This window comes from Haematobia irritans, chromosome 3 (genome assembly GCF_050003625.1).
Source record: "Haematobia irritans isolate KBUSLIRL chromosome 3, ASM5000362v1, whole genome shotgun sequence".
In the NCBI taxonomy this organism is placed as follows: Eukaryota; Metazoa; Arthropoda; class Insecta; order Diptera; family Muscidae; genus Haematobia; species Haematobia irritans.
This window is the reverse complement of record NC_134399.1, coordinates 10,055,049-10,075,708: the sequence shown is the minus strand read 5'-3', so window position 1 is coordinate 10,075,708 and position 20,660 is coordinate 10,055,049. Positions and strand designations below refer to the sequence as shown.

Below are 20,660 nucleotides of genomic sequence, written 5' to 3'. Positions count from 1 at the left end.
ATTATCAAAACCCACGATTTTTCAACCCTATATAATGATTACAATTACTCTCTTCGACATTTGAAATATCTATTTTGGATGAAGAGGGCGAATGAGAGAGAAAGAGAGAGTAAGAGATATTGAGAATATGAACATGAAGATAATACCAGTGGTGCCAATATTTGGGATTTTCATCCAGCACTCATTAGTACTATGTTGTGGCCCATGTGACGTATGATTCACACGCATTATGCCCTGAAAAAAAGTATACGTCCGAGTGAACATAAAGTAGATGGCTCCCTGTGTAATGATTACAATTACTCTCTTCTACTTTTGGAATATCTCTTTAGAATGAAGTGAGCGAAAGAGGGAGAGAGAGAGAGTGAGTAAGAGATATCGAGAATATGAATATGAAGATAGTCAAAATCGTATTTTTTATAAAAAATTATAAAAAATTTGGTGGATTTTTTTTTATTTTTATGAAAAATTTTGTAATTTTTTTTTCATAGAAAATTTTGTCAAAATTTACTTATTAAAGATAATTCATCTTTGTAAACAAGTCTGTGAATTCTGTCTGCAATTCTGTGGATTTTTATAAAAAAAATTTGTAATTTTTTTTCGTAGAAAATTTTGTCAAAATTTATTTTTTAAAGATAATTCATCTTTGTAAAGAATTCTGTCAAATTTAATCTTTTATAGAAAATTTCGTAGATATGTATTTTATTTATTTAGTCAACATTTGAAAAATTTCGTCAAAATCTTTTTTTGTTTTTGTTTTGAAAACTCCCAACAAAAGTCACACCCCACAAAAGTTCCCAATTTTTTATAGAAAATTCATCTTTGTTAACAATTTTGTCAAATTTAATTTTTTATAGAAAATTACCTAGACATTTATTTTATAGACAACTTTTGGAAAATTTCGTAAAATCAAAATTTTATTGAAAATTTGACATATCACTATAATTTAATTCCTAATAATGGAAAAATAAAAAAGAATGTCATTTAAACCTGATTTATTATACTGAACAAATTTATGGAAATTCCCCACCAAGTATCCAAATCCCCAAGTTTAAAATTTTGTTCCCATCCACGAAAAAAAATTTGGGGAAAATTCCTAATATTAGGAACACTGTTAGCAATTTGAGGAAAAATCGTCACTTGGAATTTTGGGGAAAATTCCACTGTTAGCAATTTGTGGAAAAATCGTCACTTGGAATTTTGGGGAAAATTCCACTGTTAGCAATTTGCGGAAAAATCGTCACTTGGGGATTCCATTCTGAGCGAAAATGTTCGCAAGTATTTTAAATTAAATTAGCTAAAATAAAAAATTTTAAGTATTTTGAAGTTTTAAATAAAAAAATAAAATAATATAAGCAAAATAAACTAAAATTTAGCTTGCTGTAAAGGACTCATGGGTTTCTAATTAAATCGACCTATTTTAGGCATTTATGTTTTCCTTTCAATTCCATCTACATTTGCTTTTTCTAATCCTATAAGATTCTAAACAAATAAAATAAAATAAAATAAAATAAAATAACCAAATAAATAAAATAAAACAATTTCTAATTCAATCGATCTAATATAGTCATAGATGCTTGCCCTTCGTTTCTATCTATATTATTGTGCTTTAAGACTTTATAGCATTATGGGAATATTTGATATTAGTCTTTATGTTATCCTGGATTACAACTGCCTATATTCCATAAATTTCTAAAATTTCTTTATTCATACAATAAATTTGTTTTTTGTTTGTTTAATAAAAATATTGCATGTAAATATTTGATTTGTAGGATTTTTGTTTATATTCTTAAATCATAAATAAAGATCTAAATTTTATTAAACCTTAACAAAAAAATATTTATTAACAAAATATTTTACTCAATATTTTCTAGGATAAATTTTTAACGTTCATATCAATTCGATATAAAATTATGGGCGAATGGGTTTCCTTGATACACCACACCAAAGGACATTGCCCCAATGACAAAGTGATGAAGGAAATGTCCTGTATATGGTTGAGTTAACATAAAATATGAATGAAATATATTAAGAGAGACAGACAAATATTTATAGTCCTTGAATGGTGAAGGCTTCATTTCCATTTTCGTTATTTTGTTTTTTTTTTTTATTGTGGCTTTTTTCCCAAACTCTTACGCTTGATAGACATTGGAAAATTTAGCTGTTTGCAAATGATGATAAAGTTCAATAAACTTGAAATTTAATACACCCACAGTCCCCGTAGTATAGACTATGTTATGTTATAGTCTCGGTTTTTTTCTACTTTAGTAGATATTTTTTTATTTTACTTCGAAAATGTGAATGAATGATTTTTTTTATTTATGGTAATTTTTTATATTTCAATCCTCATTCACCAGCTGGATATTGATATCAATTTTCAGAGACTATTTTTAGTTCCAGCTTCCCTTGACAAAAAGGAAAATAAATAAACATGAAGGTATATATATCAAATGGATTTTTTTTTTCGTGGTGCAAGAAGATATATGTCTATGTAGAGTAGCATAAATAATGCCCTTGATATTTTTTTATGAATTGAATTATCCTTTTTACTTTGAAGATTGGCATGGGTTTCCTTATAGAATGTTTATGTTACTACAACACCAAACAAGAATTAAATTCTAAAAGAACCATACAAGTATTAACAAGTATACAGGGCTTTAAGTTCGGCCAGGACGAATCTTATATACCCATCATCAGGGAAAATTTTATTTCTATAGAACATTTTGACAAAATTTTATTGCTATAGAAAATTTTGTCAAAATGTTATTTCTAAAGAAATTTTATTTCTATCGCAAATTTTGTCAAAATTTTATTTCTATCGCAAATTTTGTCAAAATTTTATTTCTATAGAAAATTATGTCAAAATTTTATTTCAATAGGAAATTGTTATCAACATTTTATTTGTATAGAAAAAATTGTCAAAATTTTATTTCTATAGAAAATTTTGTCCACCGTTTATTTACATAGTAGCTTTTGTCAAAATTTTATAAATACAGAAAATTTTGTCAAAATTTTATTCCTATGGAAAATTTTGTCAAAATTGTATTTCTATAGAAATTTTTTTCAAAATTATATTTCTTTATGAAATTTTGCACACTTTCATATCTGGCGAAAATTTTATCCACACTTTATTTCTATAGAAAATTGTGCCAAAATTTTATTTCTATTGAAAATTTTGTCAAAATTTTATTTCTATTGAAAATTTTGTCAAAATTTTATTTCTATACAAAATATTGTCAAAATTTTATTTCCACATTGAATTTTGTCAAAATTTTATTTCTATGGAAAATTTTGTCAAAATTTTATTTCTATAGAAAATTTTGTCAAAATTTTATTTCTATAGAAAATTTTGTCAGAATTGTAATTCTATAGCAAATTTTGTAAAAATTCTATTTCTAAAGAAAATTTTGTCCGACTTTTATTCCTATGGAAAAATTTTGTCAAAATGTTATTTCTATAAAAAAATATTGTCAAAATATTATTTCTTTGGAAAATACTGTCAAAATTTTATTTCCACATTGAATTTTGTCAAAATTTTATTTCCACATTGAATTTTGTCAAAATTATATTTCTATAGAAAATTTTGTCAAAATTTGTGTCAAGAGAAAATTTTGTCAAAATTTAAATTCTATAGCAAATTTTGTCCAAATTCTATTTCTAAAGAAAATGTTGTCAAAATTTTGTCATCATTTTATTTCTATAGAAAATATTGACGAAATATTATTTCTCTGGAAATTACTGTCAAAATTTTGTCAAAATTTTATTTCTATAGAAAATTTTTGCAAAATTTTATTTCCATAGAAAATGTTTGCAAAATTTTATTTCTATAGAAAATTTTGTCAGAATTGTAATTCTATTGCAAATTTTGTCAAAATTCTATTTATAAAGAAAATTTTGTCCGACTTTTATTCCTATAGAAAATTTTCTCAAAATTTTATTTCTATAGAAAATATTGTCAAAATTTTATTTCTCTGGAAAATTTTGTCAACATTTCGTGTCAAGAGAAAATTTTGTCAAAATTTTATTTCTATCGAAAATTTTGCCAAATTGTATTTCTATAGAAATTTTTTTCAAAATTATATTTCTTTATGAAATTTTGCACACTTTCATATCTGGCGAAAATTTTATCCAAACTTTAGTTCTATAGAAAATTGTGCCAAAATTTTATTTCTATTGAAAATTTTGTCAAAATTTTATTTCTATAGCAAAATTTTGTCAAAATTTAATTTCTATCGAAAATATTGTCAAAATTTTATTTCTCTGGAAAATACTGTCAAAATTTTATTTCTATGGAAAATTTTGTCAAAATTTTATTTCTATAGAAAATTTTGTCAAAATTGTATTTCTATAGAAAATTTTGTCAACATTTCGTGTCAAAGGAAAATTTTGTCAAAATTTTATTTCTATAGAAAATTTTGTCAAAATTGTATTTCTATAGAAAATTTTTTCAAAATTATATTTCTTTATGAAATTTTGCACAATTTCATATCTGGCGAAAATTTTATCCAAACTTTATTTCTATAGAAAATTGTGCCAAAATTTTTTTTCTATAGAAAATTTTGTCAAAATTTTATTTCTATAGAAAATATTGTCAAAATTTTATTTCTCTGGAAAATACTGTCAAAATTTTATTTCTATAGAAAATTTTGTCAAAATTTTATTTCTATAGAAAATTTTGTCAAAATTTTATTTCTATAGAAAATTTAGTCAACATTTGTGTCAAGAGAAAATTTTGTCAAAATTTAAATTCTATAGCAAATTTTGTCAAAATTCTATTTCTAATGAAAATGTTGTCAAAATTTTGTCAAAATTTTATTTCTATAGAAAATATTGTCAAAATTTTATTTCTCTGGAAAATACTGTCAAAATTTTATTTCCACATTGAATTTTGTCAAAATTTTATTTCTATAGAAAATTTTGTCAAAATTCTATTTCTATAGAAAATTTTGTCAAAATTTTATTTCTATAGAAAATATTGTCAAAATATTATTTCTCTGGAATATACTGTCAAAATTTTATTTCCACATTGAATTTCGACAAAATTATATTTCTATAGAAAATTTTGTCAAAATTTTATTTCTATAGAACATTTTGTCAAAATTTTATTTCTATAGAAAATTTTTTCAAAATTATATTTCTATAGAAAATTTTTTCAAAATTATATTTCTTTATGAAATTTTGCACAATTTCATATCTGGCGTAAAATTTATCCAAACTTTATTTCTATAGAAAATTGTGCCAAAATTTTATTTCTATTGAAAATTTTGTCAAAATTTTATTTCTATAGAAAATTTTGTCAAAACTTTATTTCTATAGAAAATTTTATTTCTATAGAAAGTATTGTCAAAATTTTATTTCTCTGGAAAATACTGTCAAAATTTTATTTCCTCATTTTAAAGAAAATTTTCTCAAAATTTTATTTCTATAGAAAATATTGTCGAAATATTATTTCTCTGGAAAATACTGTCAAAATTTTATTTCCACTTTGAATTTTGCCAAAATTTTATTTCCACATTGAGTTTTGTCAAAATTTTATTTCTAAGAAAATGTTGTCAAATTTTTATTTCTATAGAAAATTTTGTTAAAATTTAATTCTAAAGAAAATTTTGTCAAAATTTTATTTTTATAGAAGATATTGTCGAAATTTGATTTCTTAAGAAAATTTTGTCAAAATTTTATCTTTATAGAAAATGTTGTCAAAATTCTATTTCTGTAGAACATTTTGTCGAAATTTAATTTTTATAGAAAAATTTGTCAAAATTTTATTTCTATAGAAAATCTTGTCAAAATTTTATTTCTATAAAAAATTTTGTCAATTTTTTTATTTCTACAGAAATTTTTGTCAAATTTATATTTCTATAGAAAATGTTGTCAAAATTTTCTTTCTATAGAAAATTTTGTCAAAATTTTATTTCTATAGAAAATTTTTTCAAAATGTTATCTTTATAGAAAATGTTGTCAAAATTCTATTTCTGTAGAAAATTAAATAAATAAATAGTCACTTTATGTTACAAATGTTTTAATAATGTTTGTATAACTTTTTTATGGTAAAGGGTATAAAAGGTGATTTATATCCCAAAAAGGAAGCCCAAAAATGAAAAATTGTTTGTTATTAACAACAACAAAAAACGAATTTTAGTCTTGCAACTGGGCAAGTAAATGAAATATACGTGGTGATATGTAAATAATGGATTTTGTTTCTCAAGAAAAAAAGATTTATCATTTTTTTTGTTTTCAATAATTAGGGAAAATAAAATCCTTTGTTTTGAAATATATATTTTAGGTCTGCTCCTGGAGCCCTTTGTAGTTTTTTGTTTGATCTAAATTTATATTTCGGCATGACTGATTATCCTCTAAACCAAAACATAAAAACGAACTCATAGACTGTTTTGTATTTCACCTTTTTCTACCTTTCCTGACTATGACCCATCATTGTGCAAAACCCTACAATCTATTTCAATTGGATTTTTTACAAAATTGTTTTCTATTTGAAATTCAGGAAAAGTTTTTGCCCACAAACTTACCTTTCTATTAATTATTATAGTTCATGCTGAAAAACAACTTTCTACTTTTCACAATTATTTCCGTTTTCTGCAAATAAAAACCAAAAAAGGAAAATAGAAAGTTATTCATTTTATAATTAAGGTGGAAGCAAAAAAAAAACAAATTTTCATATAGAAACGAGAAGCTCTGTTTTTCACGGAAACCACAGACAATTAATGAAAAACGATTTTTTAATTAGAACTTTTAACACTATTTTTTTTGAATGTTTCAATTGAATCAAAATTATTTTTTCAAATAAAACCATAGATAAGCTCAAGGATATATGATTTTTTAATTAAAATTGTTAACAATAGATATTAAATTTTATTACATTAAATTATTAATAACTAAATTTTTGGTCTCACTTTAATATTTATGTTAGTCTTTTTCATGAATTCCTTAGTTTCGATCTTATTGGGGTTTCTTCATACAATTGTCGTCATACCCGCTATTCGACTCTCTTAGCTAATCCCAGTCTTATTTTCTTTCTCTCTCTCCTCTTACTCCCTCTCTTGCCATATAGAAATAGAAATACAGAGAGGAGAAACTCTGTGTTAACTGTTTTTCACAGAAGCCACTGACAATTAATAAAAAAAAACTAATTTTTAAAAAGTAAAAGGTTATATTTTTTCAATTAGAAATATTAACAATAAAATAATTGTTTAATTCAAGTTTTTCAATTAAATGAAAATTAACGTTTTATTAAAATTTTATTTCTAGTTTTATTGTTATTCGGGTTTCTCCATATAATTGTCTTCATACTCGCTATTCGACTCTCTTAGTTATTCCCAGTCATATTATCTCTCTCTCCATAATTCCTCTCTTGCCATATATAAAGAATAGAAAAGAGAAGCTCTGCGAGGGCACAGAAAATACTGACATTTAATGAAAGTCTAATTTTAAAAAGTAAAAGCAAGGTTGTATTTTTTTAACTATTAACAATTAAAAAAAAAAATAATAAATAAATAACTTTGATGAATAAAAGTATTGCAATTAAATAACTATTAATTTTGTTAAAAGTAAAAATAAAACATATGTTAAGGTCAAATGTTTTCTAATTGAAACTATTAACAATAAAAAATAATTTTTATTAATTACATTAAATTTTATTTATTCACTTTTATTAATCTTAGTTTTGATATCACTCGGGTTTCTCCATAGAACTGTCGTCATCTTGCTATTCGATTATCTTATTTAGCAATTTAAGGAAAACTTTATTTTCAAAATATAAAAAAAAATCAAAATAAATTTTACCTAAATTTCTTTCTTTAGTGTAACAACATTAGTCTATTTACTACCCTTGCCAAACCAACCCAATTCATCTGAAGGTATGATACAAAATTCTGCTGATACTACCCCAAAACGTTTCGTTATTTTATACTCCTGTAGTGCCTGCTGTTTATTGTTATGGTCAAATCGTTAAATGAAATGTGTATAAAAAAATTTTAAAAGCCAGATCATTGGAGGAACTTTGACCAACAGGAGATGAAAGATATATTTTTTTTATAACTACAATCGAAGGACAAGCTAGGCATCGATATATAGAGTTGTAATAAAATAAAACCATAGTAAACACTATAAAAGCAAGCGAAATCTGATCATAATGTCTTTCATAATAAAAATTGCAATTTTCCAAAGTACTAAACTTTGAAATGGGAAAAGATTGTGGACACAAAGTTGTGAGGGAACCAGATATTCTTTGGACAGCATAAGGATTGATTTAATTAATTTTCTATAGAAAAAAAAATTTTGACAAAATTTTCTATAGACATAAAATTTTGGGGAAAATTTTCTATAGAAATAAAATTTTGATAAAATTTTCTAAAGAAATACAATTTTGATAAAATTTTATGTAGAAAAAAATTTTGATAAAATTTAATATAGAAATAAAATTTAGAGAAATATTTCTATAGAAGTAAATTTTCTGAGACAGTTTTCTAAGAAATACAATTTTTACGAAATTTTCTATAGAAATAAAATTTTGACCAAATTTTCTATAGAAATAAAATTTGGACAGAATTTTCGTTAGAAATAAAATTTTGAAAATTTTTTCTATAGAAATGAAATTTTAAGAAAATTTTCTATAGAAATAAAATTTTAAGAAATTTTCTACAGAAATAAAATTTTGAGAAATTTTTCTATAGAAATAAAATTTTAAGAACATTTTCTACAGAAATAAAATTTTAAGAAAATTTTCTATAGAAATAAAATTTTGAAAAAATTTTGCAATAGAAATAAAATGTAGACAAAATTTTGCAATAAAAATAAAATTTTGATAAAATTTTGCAATATTTGATGCAAATAGAGGATGCTGATGAGGAATGTGGTAATTCCGAAACGTGCGTCCATCCAACAATCTTGCAGTCTATGGGGCTTTGCCGAATTAAATTTGACAAACATTAGTTTCCTCTGTTGGTTAAGCTACTCTTGTACTTTAGCCAACGCAATGGTTTTAATGCTGAGATCAAAACAACAAATAAAATTTTCTATAGAAATAAAATTTTGACAAAATTTTCTATAGAAATAAAATTTTGACTAAATTTTCTATAGAAATAAAATTTTGACTAAATTTTCTATAGAAATAAAATGTTGACACATTTTTCTATAGAAATGAAATTTTGACAAAATTACCTATCAAAATAAAATTTTCTATAGAAATAAAATTTTGCAAAATAAAATTTTTACAGCATTTTTTATAGAAATTATATTTGGACAAAATTTTCTATGGAAATAAAATCTTGACAAAATTTTCTATAGAAATACAATTTTGACAAAATGTTCTATAGGAATAAGATTTAGACAAAATTTTCTATAGGAATAAAACTTTGACAAAATTTCCCATCAAAATAAAATTTTGATAAAATTTTCTATAGAAATAAAATTTTGAAAAATTTTGCAATCAAAATAAAATTTTAATTTCTATGGAAATAAAATTTTGACAACATTTTTTATAGAAATTATATTTGGACAACATTTTCTATAGAAATAAAATCTTGCAAAGTTTTCTATAGAAATACAATTTTGACAAAATGTTCTATAGGAATAAAATTTAGACAAAATTTTCTATAGGAATAAAATTTGGATAAAATGTTCTATAGAAATAAAATGTTGACAACATTTTCTATAGAAATAAAATTTTGACAAAATTTTCTATAGAAATAAAATTTTGACAAATTTTTCTATAGAAATAAAATTTTGACAAAATTTTCTATAGAAATAAAATTTAGACAAAATTTTCTATCAAAATAAAATTTTGATAACATTTTCTATCTAAATAAAATTTTAAAAATTTTTGCAATCGAAATAAAATTTTAGCAAAATTTTCTAGAGAAATAAAATTTTGACAACACTTTTTATAGAAATTATATTTGGACAAAATTTTCTATAGAAATAAAATCTTGACAAAATTTTCTATAGAAATACAATTTTGACAAAATTTTCTATAGGAATAAAATTTAGAAAAAATTTTCTATAGGAATAAAATTTGGACAACATTTTCTATAGAAATAAAATTTTGACAACATTTTCTATAGAAATAAAATTTTGACAAATTTTTCTATAGAAATAAAATTTTGACAAATTTTGCTATAGAAATAAAATTTTGACAAAATTTCCTATCAAAATAAAATTTTGATAAAATTTTCTATAGAAATAAAATTTTGAAAAATTTTGCAATCGAAATAAAATTTTAACAAAATTTTCTATGGAAATAAAATGTTGACAACATTTTTTATAGAAATTATATTTGGGCAAAATTTTCTATAGAAATAAAATCTTGACAAAATTTTCTATATGTTAGAAATACAATTTTGACAAAATTTTCTATGGAAATAAAATCTTGACAAAATTTTCTATAGGAATAAAATTTTGACAAAATTTTCTATAGAAATAAAATTTGGACAAAATTTTCTATAGAAATAAAATTTTGACAACATATTCTATAGAAATAAAATTTTGACAAAATTTTCTATAGGAATAAAATTTTGACAAAATTTCCCATCAAAATAAAATTTTTATAACATTTTCTATCTAAATAAAATTTTAAAAATTTTTGCAATCGAAATAAATTTTTAACAAAATTTTCTATAGAAATAAAATTTTGACAACACTTTTTATAGAAATTATATTTGGACAAAATTTTCTATAGAAATAAAATCTTGACAAAATTTTCTATAGAAATAAAATTTGGACAAAATATTCTACAGAAATAAAATTTGGACAAAATTTTCTATAGAAATAAAATCTTGACAAAATTTTCTATAGAAATAAAACGTTGACAAAATTTTTTATAGAAATAAAAATTTAACAAAATAAATAAAACAAAATAAAAATGACCCCAGGTATATATCAAGGACCTGCACTGTCACTCCCGAAGCCTTTTAGTGGCTCATTTTTGTATTTTTTCGTTATATAAAGTGTGACACTTTTTGTGCCACCTTTTATAGCGAATGACACTGCATTGCATTGTCATCTCTCTGGTACTCTTTTTGTGGTTCTCTTGTATCCATTTTTGTATTTCCAAAGTAAAATAATTGCAGCCTCTATCTATATATTACAGAAAACCACCAAGTTTTCCTTTTCCACCATCACCATTTCCCCAGTTTTGCCCCCATCCTTTGGATTGGAACATTTGTTAACTATCATGCTTATAATACCAAAATCCTTTTATTTATTCAAAGGAGGGCAAATTATCACAACTTGCTGGTGCTGTTTATAACTTGAAAAAAAAAAAACATAGGACCGCACCTCTCACATTCAGAGCATTGTTGCTTTCTTTGGTTAATGGTCTACCTAACCAGAGGCATAAAGAAATGGCCACTATGGCAACAGCAACAGGGGGATGTTTTATGTGAATGTTGGTGTAATAATAAAAAAAAACGAAATAAAGAGGATTTACAATCCTTCGCCTCCACCATACACCCACTGGCATATGTAGAGAATACAACTCAATAACCACCTACAATGAATCCAGAGAGAACACGGTATAGATCCATTAAAGGCAAGAAACCCTAGTTAGGCCGTCAGTCAGCCAGCTCAGCCAACCAAATCATCTAAAGGAACAGTGCATTCGACTGGAATTGAAGATTATTGAGTATTCAACCAATTTTAGTATTACCAGACCACTAAAGGGTCATTCATCCCTTGGGATGTAATTTTCCTGTTTTTTCTTTTCTTCATTAACTTTTAGATGAGCCTTGCGTTGGGTAGCCCAGATGAGATCTTTTGTGCATTCTTGCACAACATTTACCATAACAGAAACCTGCTGTGTGTGTATTCTCATCATGTTCCGGTTGAAAATAATGATGCTAGCGAATTTCTTCTCTGTATCACCAGGAAAAAGATATCACACATCACATGTAAGTCAAGCCATAGGAATCAATTTTAGAAATCATATAACATGCTGGGAAGTCATGTGACATGGTCAAGAAATAAACGAACCTTAAGAAAGAGGAAGTAAAGAAAATTACTTTGGTTGGAGAATCCCAAATACAAAGTGTGAGATAAAATCGAAACAAATAAGGAGACATTTTTGAGGGAACCATGATTTGGCTGATGAATTATTTTGCAACAGAAAAAAATTGTATATCCTGGAAATAAAATTTTGACAAAATTTTCTATAGAAATAAAATTTTGAGAAAATTTTCTACAGAAATAAAATTATGACAAAATTTTCTATAGAATTAAAATTTCGGCAAAATTTTCTATAGAAATACACTTTTGACAAAATTTTCTATAGAAATAAAATTTTGACAAAATTTTCTATAGACATATTTCTTTAGAAATAAAATTTTTACGAAATTTTCTATAGAAATACAATTTTGACAATAATTTTTATAGCAATAAAATGTTAACAAAACTTTTACGATATTTTCTATAGAAATAAAATTTTGAGAAAATCATCTTTAGAATTAATTTTCGATAGAAATAAAATTTTGAAAAAAATTTTTATGAGTAAATTTTCTATCGAAATAAAGTCTTTACGAAATTTTCTATAGAAATAAAATGTTGACAAAATTTTCTATAGAAATAAAATTTCGAGAAAATTTTCTATTGAAATGAAACTTTAACAAAATTTTCTATAGAACTAAAGTTTCTATAGAAATAAAATTTTGACAAAATTTTATTTCAGCGAAAAATTTCTATAGTAATAAAATTTTGACAAAATTTTCTAAAAATTGTTATAAAATTGTGAAAAAATTTTCTAAAGAACTAAATTTTCTATAGAATTAAAATTTTGACAATATTTTATTTCTGGGAAAATTTTCTATAGATATAAAATTTTAACAAAATTTTATATAGAAGTAAAATTTTTACAAAATTTTATATAGAAATAAAATTTCGACAAAATTTTATATAGAAAAAAAATTTTACGAAATTTTGTATAGAAATGACATGTTGACAAAATTTTTATAGCAATAAAATTTTGACAAAATTTTCTATAGAAACACAAATTTTGACAAAATGTGCTATAGAAATAAAATGTTGACAACAATTTTTATAGCAATAAAATGTTTATGAAATTTTCTATAGAAATAAAATTTTTACGAAATTTTCTATAGAAATAAAATTTTAACAAAATTTTCTATAGAAATAATTTGTTGACAAAAATTTTTATAGCAAAAATTGTTGACAAAATTTTCTATAGAAATAAAACTTTAACAAAATTTTCTATAGAAATAAAATTTTGACAAAATTTTATTTCAGCGAAAATTTTCTAAAGGAATAAAATTTTGACAAAAATTTTATATAGAAATAAAATTTTTTACGAAATTTTCTATATAAATAACATGTTGGCAAAATTTTTATAGCAATAAAATTTTGAAAAATTTTTCTATATTAATAAAATGTTGACAACCATTTTTATAGCAATAAAATGTTTATGATATTTTCTATAGAAATAAAATTTTTACGAAATTTTCTATAGAAATAAAATGTTGACAAAATTTTCTATAGAAATAATTTGTTGACAAAAATTTTTATAGCAAAATTTGTTGACAAAATTTTCTATTCTAATAAAATTTTGACAAAATTTTCTATAGAAATAAAATTTGTACAACATTTTCTATAGAAATAAAATTGTGAGAAAATTTTCTATACAATTAAAATTTTGACAACATTTTATTTCTGGGAAAATTTTCTATAGAAACAAAAATTTTGACAAAATTTTCTATAGTAATAAAATGTTGACAACAATTTTTATAGCAATAAATTGTTTATGATATTTTCTATAGAAATAAAATTTTTACGAAATTTTCTATAGAAATAAAATTTTGACAAAATTTTCTATAGAAATAATTTGTTGACAAAAATTTTTATAGCAAAACTGGTTGACAAAATTTTCTATAGAAATAAAATTTTGACAAAATTTTCTATAGAAATAAAATTTGTACAACATTTTCTATAGAAATACAATTGTGAGAAAATTTTCTATAGAATTAAAATTTTGGCAATATTTTATTTCTGGGAAAATTTTTCTATAGAAATAAAATTTTGACAAAATTTTATATAGAAATAAAATTTTTTTACGAAATTTTGTATAGAAATAAAATGTTGGCAAAATTTTTATAGCAATAAAATTTTGAAAAAATTTTCTAAATTAATAAAATGTTGACAACAATTTTTATAGCAATAAATTTTTTATGATATTTTCTATAGAAATAAAACTTTTACGAAATTTTCTATAGAAATAAAATTTTGACAAAATTTTCTATAGAAATAATTCGTTGTCAAAAATTTGAATAGCAAAATTGGTTGACAAAATTTTCTATAGTAATAAAATTTTGACAATATTTTCTATAGAAATAAAATTTGTACAACATTTTCTATAGAAATAAAATTGTGAGAAAATTTTCTATAGAATTACAATTTTGACAATATTTTATTTCTGGGAAAATTTTCTATAGAAATAAAATGTTGACAAAATTTTCTATAGGAATAAAATTTTGACAAAATTGTCTATAGACACAAACATTTTGATAAAATTTTCTATAGAAATAAAATGTTGACAACAATTTTTATAGCAATAAAATGTTTATGAAATTCTCTATAGAAATAAATTTTTACGAAATTTTCTATAGAAATAAAATTTTGACAAAATTTTCTATAGAAATAGAATTTTGAGAAAGTTTTTATGGCAATAAAATTTTGACAACATTTTCTATAGATATAAAATTTTGACAAAATTTTCGATAGAAACAAAAATTTTGAAAAAATTTTCCATAGAAATAAAATTTTGACAAAATTTTCTATAGGAATAAAATTAAAAAAAAAAATCCATAGAAACAAAATGTTGACAAAAATTTTTAGAGCAATAACATTTTTATGAAATTCTCTATAGAAACAAAAATGTTGACAAAATTTTCTATAGAAACAAAAATTTTCACAAAATTTTCTATAAAAATAATATTTTAAAAAATTTTTCTATAGAAATAAAATGTTGACAACAATTTTTATAGCAATAAAATGTTTATGAAATTTTCTATAGAAATAAAAGTTTTACGAAATTTTCTATAGAAATAAAATTTTGACAAAATTTTCCATAGAAATAATTTGTTGACAAAAATTTTTATAGCAAAAATTGTTGACAAAATTTTTTATAGGAATAAAATTTTGACACATACAGCTATGAAGTATCTTTCGATGCAATATTACAGTTGTGTCTCTTTAGTAACAAAAGGTGTCCATTTTTTTAAGAGACGACATTAAATACCATATTTTTCATTTTTGTGCCACCTTTTCACCGTTTTATGCCTCTTTTTTAAAAAATTTCTTTGGAAGTCAAATATATTTTTATAAATGTTAACCCCGAATCTCGTTAAATTACGGATGTGATCAGTGCTTTAAAATATGATCGCAATTATGCGTTCAATATCATATTTTCCAAAAAAAAAAATGCTTGTTATACCATAGCGATACCAACGGATACTAGTAACGGCTGAAAGTAGTATATTACTCCGCTGCTCTTCAATTTCAAGGATTGATTTGGATGGCAACCAATGACACATATTTTATAGAGGAAAAAACTAAAGTGGATGATAAAAAGATTTCTAGGGCAATATTGCAATAAAAGGTGGCACCAAAAGTGGCACGTAATTTATAAAGAAAAAAGCTGCCAAAGTAGATTACAAATTACAAATCGAAAACTGCTTTGAAGTTCCCCGATGTATTCCTGGTGTTAGGTGACATTCTACATGAGAATTTCTACAAAGTGACAAACAAGAGGTATTCGCAATAAAAGGTGTCACAAAAAGTTGCACACTTTCAAAAAAAAAAAGAAAAAGCAAAGGTGAACAATCAATTGAATTCGATAGTGACTGCGAAGATGCCCGATAATTTTATGAAGAACAACGGAGAAAGTCGATAAAAATTAGATTTGCGGAGCGGCTGCCCTCAAGGATTTCTAAAAAAAGTGGCCAACAAGAGTCATTCACAATAAAATATGGCACATTTTTAATAAAGAAAATATGCGAAAGTAGGTTTTATTTCTCAGTTTTATTTTTATTATTTGCTTTATTTTTGCTTATTTCGTTTGCACTTATAAATATATTCTACACTTTTTCTAAAAATTCGTTCATATTGTTATTTAATTAAATGGTAAATTTATTTTAGATTTTATATAATTAATTAGTTATAGCAATATTTTTACTTATTTGATTTGCATTTATATATTCTACACTTTTTTAAAAATTCAGTCATATTGTTCTTTAATTAAATAGTAAATTTATTTTAGATTTTATATAATTAATTAGTTATAGAGGCAATGCGCTATTATTGGCCTTTCTGGCTTATAGTATTGTCGTAAATAAATAAATAAAAAATAGTCTTCGAGACTGACTGTTAAGTTTCCCAATATATTCCTGGTGTAAGGCAGCATTCTACTTGAGAATTTCTTTATTGTGGCAAACAAGAGTCATTCACAATAAAAGGTGGCACAAAAAGTAGCGCAATTTATATAAAAGGAAAAGCGAAGGGCTTCTATAGCGACTGCGAATTTTCCCGATATATTCTTGGTGCAAGGCAACATTCTCCTTGAAATTTTTCTGAAAAAGCTTCAAGCAAGAGTCTTTCGCAATAAAAGGTGGCAGAAAAAGTATCACAATTTTTTTTTTTTATAAAAACTGAAAAAGACCGAAGTCGGAGTATTTTAACAGGATTATAAAAACCCAGTGTTTGAATTGCAACCCAAATCGTAACTGTTCACAGTGCAGACAGATGTTGCAGTGCCTAAATTGAAGTTTTAAAATTCAGTGTTTGATGTGGAGATCGCGTTCTCAGTGTTTGATGTGGAGACCAAAGTCTCAGCCTTTGAACAATAGAAAGTCTGAGTGTCTTTACTGCAGAACGAAGTCTCAGACCGAAATTTCTGCATTTAAACAACAGAGTTAAGGACTCAGTGTCGGAAGTTCAACTTTTGAACAGCAGACTCAATGTCCGAAGTTCAACATATGAACTGCAGCAGTTAAAAGTCCACGCCCTTGATCCTTTTCCTTCACCAAATTCCAATCATGAACCGTATCCGTTATTATGGCAGGAAACTATTCCCTTATTCCTAATATCGTATGTGATGGAATTGTTGAACCGTAGACTGAAGTCTGAAAATTTGTACTCGAAAGTCGAAACCAAAATGTTTAAACCCCAAGCGGAAGCCTCAGTGTATATACTGCAGATTGAATTCTATAAAGCAAAGGTTCAGGGTTTTAACTGCAGAATGAAGACTCAGTACTTGAGTTGCATCGAATGGCAGACCTGTGTCTGAATTTCATGTTTGAAACTCGGTATTTTGTATGAACTGCAGATCGAAGTCTTAGTGCTCGAACTGCAGATTGAAGTCTCAATATTTGGTCTGCCAACTGAAGTCACAGCGTTTAAACAGTAGAATGAAGTCTGGGAGTTTTAACTGCAGATCGAAGTCGTAGTCTCGGTTTTTGAATAACAGAATGGAGTCTCGGTGATTAAACTAAATATTGAAGCCTGGTTTTTTGAAGGAAGCTAGAAAGCCTAGCACTCCTAAGGTTGATTTGTTTTCTACCACTCATTCAATAACAGGGTGACCCTATAACCTAAGTTTCTCTCTCCTCTCAGCCAACCTTCTCATTCCACTGTAAATGTTAAAATTCATTGAATCCATAACACAGATATATTGTCCTTTCACTTTCCCTTGTTTCTGTGGCACCCACAACGTTATATGTTTATTTTTTAGTGATTTTGTGTTTTTTTTTCTCACTCTCTCGCTCTCTCTTTTGCAATATCCCCAACCTCTATTTTCATTTTGAAATTTTCTATCATACTTCGACACTGATGCCAAAAGACTACATAGAGAGAGGGAGAGCGGGAGAGAGAGACTACAGTACTTGCTAAATTATTAAAAACACTAAAATGAGGTTAATGTATGTGCAACAACCAACAACGTTGTAAACATTCCTAGGTATGATGGTCTGGTTGATGGGGCTCAATGTAAAATGTCAATGGCGGTTTACGCTAGAAGGCGAAGCACTAACGAGGAAAGCGAAGATGTTGGCTATACTTAAGAATTATTTGCTAACTGGATATATTTTCGGTGTGTTCTCTGTGAAAACATTCGAGGATAACAAACGACATGGTATCAAAATCAAGACGACGATGAAAGGATCCCCCCCCCAACAAGGAAGAAAAAGAGAATCTGTACAAAAGCTAACGATGAAAACGAACAAAATTGTCTATTTAGTTCATTACACCGATTTTGGAACACTCACAGCATGTCAATGCTAGTGGGGGGAAAGGACTATGTAAAATGTAAAATGCTATGACCACAATTCAAAGAAAATAAGGAAAACCCAAACCCATTGAACCATCACCACCATCATCATCAACATTGCTCTCATTATTAGGATTATGCTTCTCCACATTATATTTGCAGCATTTGTTAATACCATCATGTTTCATAGCTGTTGCCATAGCTCAATTGCAATACTACATAAAATAGAAGTAAAACGAAAAAAGTTTGCCTACTTTTAGGGTTTATAGGATATACATTTTGTAAAGCCTGCATTTAGGTGTTTGCCTTGAATCAATAATGAAAAGGATTTTGAGGTTTATACCAACCGCACAGAGGTGTGGTATGAATAAATTACCAGCAGAACGTGATTTAGACAAATACATCCGTTCTCAATGTTAAAAAATGAAATGAAAAATGATTTCAAATAGGGATTGAGATTATTTGAAAAACTTGGAGGGTTTTATTAAAGTCAAATGTAATGAAATTCTTTACAACAGGACATGATATATTCGCAGGGATTATGGAAAACACAGAGATCTATAGTAGTTTTTGAAACAAAATTTGTTTCGTTTTTGGGTTGGGTTTTGAGAATATCGAATAATTATGCGATTTAAATTTTCTTTATAAATAATATATTGAAAAAGTTTTCTATAGCAATAATACATAAAAAAATTTTCTATAGAATTAAAATTTTGACAAAATTTTCTATAAAAATAAAATTTTGACAAAATTTTTCATATAGAAATAAAAATTTAACAAAATTTTCTATAGAAATAAAATTTTGCCAAAATTTCCTATAGAAATAAAATTTTGACAAAATTTTCTATAGAAATTAAATTTTTATACAAATTTTCTATTGAAATTCATTTTTGACAAAATTTTCTCCAGAAAAAATTTTTGACACAATTATCTTTAGAAATAAAATGTTGACAAAATTTTCTATAGAAATTAAATTTTCGATAAAATTTTCTATTCTATATAAATAAAATTTTGACAAAATTTTCCATATAAATAAAAATTTTGACAACATTTTCTATAGAAATAAAATTTTGACAAAATTTTCTATAGAAATAAAATTTTGTCAAAATTTTCTATAGAAATAAAATTTTGTCAAACTTTTCTATAGAAATAAAATTTTAACAAAAATTTTCATAAAAATAAAATTTTGACAAAATTTTTTTAGACCTAAATTTTTACAAAAATTTTCTATAGAAATAAAATTTTGACAAAATATTCTACAGAAATAAAATTTTGACAAAATTTCCTACAGAAATAAAAATTTAACAAAATTTTCTATAGAAATAAAATTTTTCCAAAATTTCCTATACAAATAAAATTTTGACAACATTTTCTATAGAAATAAAATTTTGATAAAATTTTCTATAGAAATAAAATTTTGACACAATTTTCTTTAGAAATAAAATGTTGACAAAATTTTCTATAGAAATTAAATTTTCGATAAAATTTTTTATTCTATATAAATAAAATTTTGACAAAATTTTCCATATAAATAAAATTTTGACAAAATTTTCTCTAAAAATAAAATTTGTACAAAAATTTCTATAGAATTAAAATTTTGTTAAAATTTTCTATAGAAATAAAATTTTGTCAATATTTTCTATAGAAATAAAATTTTGTCAAAATTTTCTCTAAAAATAAAATTTTTACAAAAATTTCTATAGAAATAAAATTTTAACAAAATTTTCCATAGAAATAAAATTTTGACAAATTTTTTTATAGAAATGAAATTTTTACAAATATTTTCTATAGAAATAAAATTTTGACAAAACTTTCTATAGAAATAAAATTTTGTCAAAATTTTCTCTAAAAATAAAATTTTTACAAAAATTTCTATAGAAATAAAATTTTAACAAAAATTTTCATAGAAATAAAATTTTGACAAAAATTTTTTTTAGACATAAAATTTTTACAAAAATTTTCGATAGGAATAAAATTTTGACAAAACTTTCTATAGAAATAAAATTTTGACAACATTTTCTATAGAAATAAAATTTTGACAAAATTTCCTATAGAAATAAAATTTTGAGAAATTTTTCTACAGCTATAAAATTTAAAGAACATTTATGATAGAAATAAAATCTTGACAAAATTTTCTATAGAAATAAAATTTTGACAAAATTTTCTATAGAAATAAAATTTGTAACAAAATTTTCTATAGAAATAAAATTTTGACAAAATTTTTTTATAGAGAAAAAAATTTAACACAATTTTTGACAAAATATTCTAGAAAAATAAATTTTTGACACCATTTTCTATAGAAATAAAATGTTAACAAAATTTTCTATAGAAGTAAAATTTTGACAAAATTTTCTATAGAAATAAAATTTTGTCAAAATTTTATATA

General features: G+C 23.8%; 1 protein-coding gene across 3 annotated transcripts in view; it reads right to left on the bottom strand.

Annotated features, from left to right (window-relative positions):
• Nucleotides 1-20,660, bottom strand: part of norpA (no receptor potential A) — a 253,955-nt gene that overhangs the window by 196,927 nt on the left and 36,368 nt on the right. For 2 of the 3 annotated variants that reach the window (XM_075298702.1, XM_075298700.1), the window contains exon 3: nucleotides 6,522-6,588. The exons of the other annotated variant lie outside the window; for it this stretch is intronic. The gene's annotated coding sequence lies outside the window, so the exon portion shown is untranslated. The remainder of the gene's footprint in view (nucleotides 1-6,521; nucleotides 6,589-20,660) is intronic. 3 annotated transcript variants of the gene reach the window in all.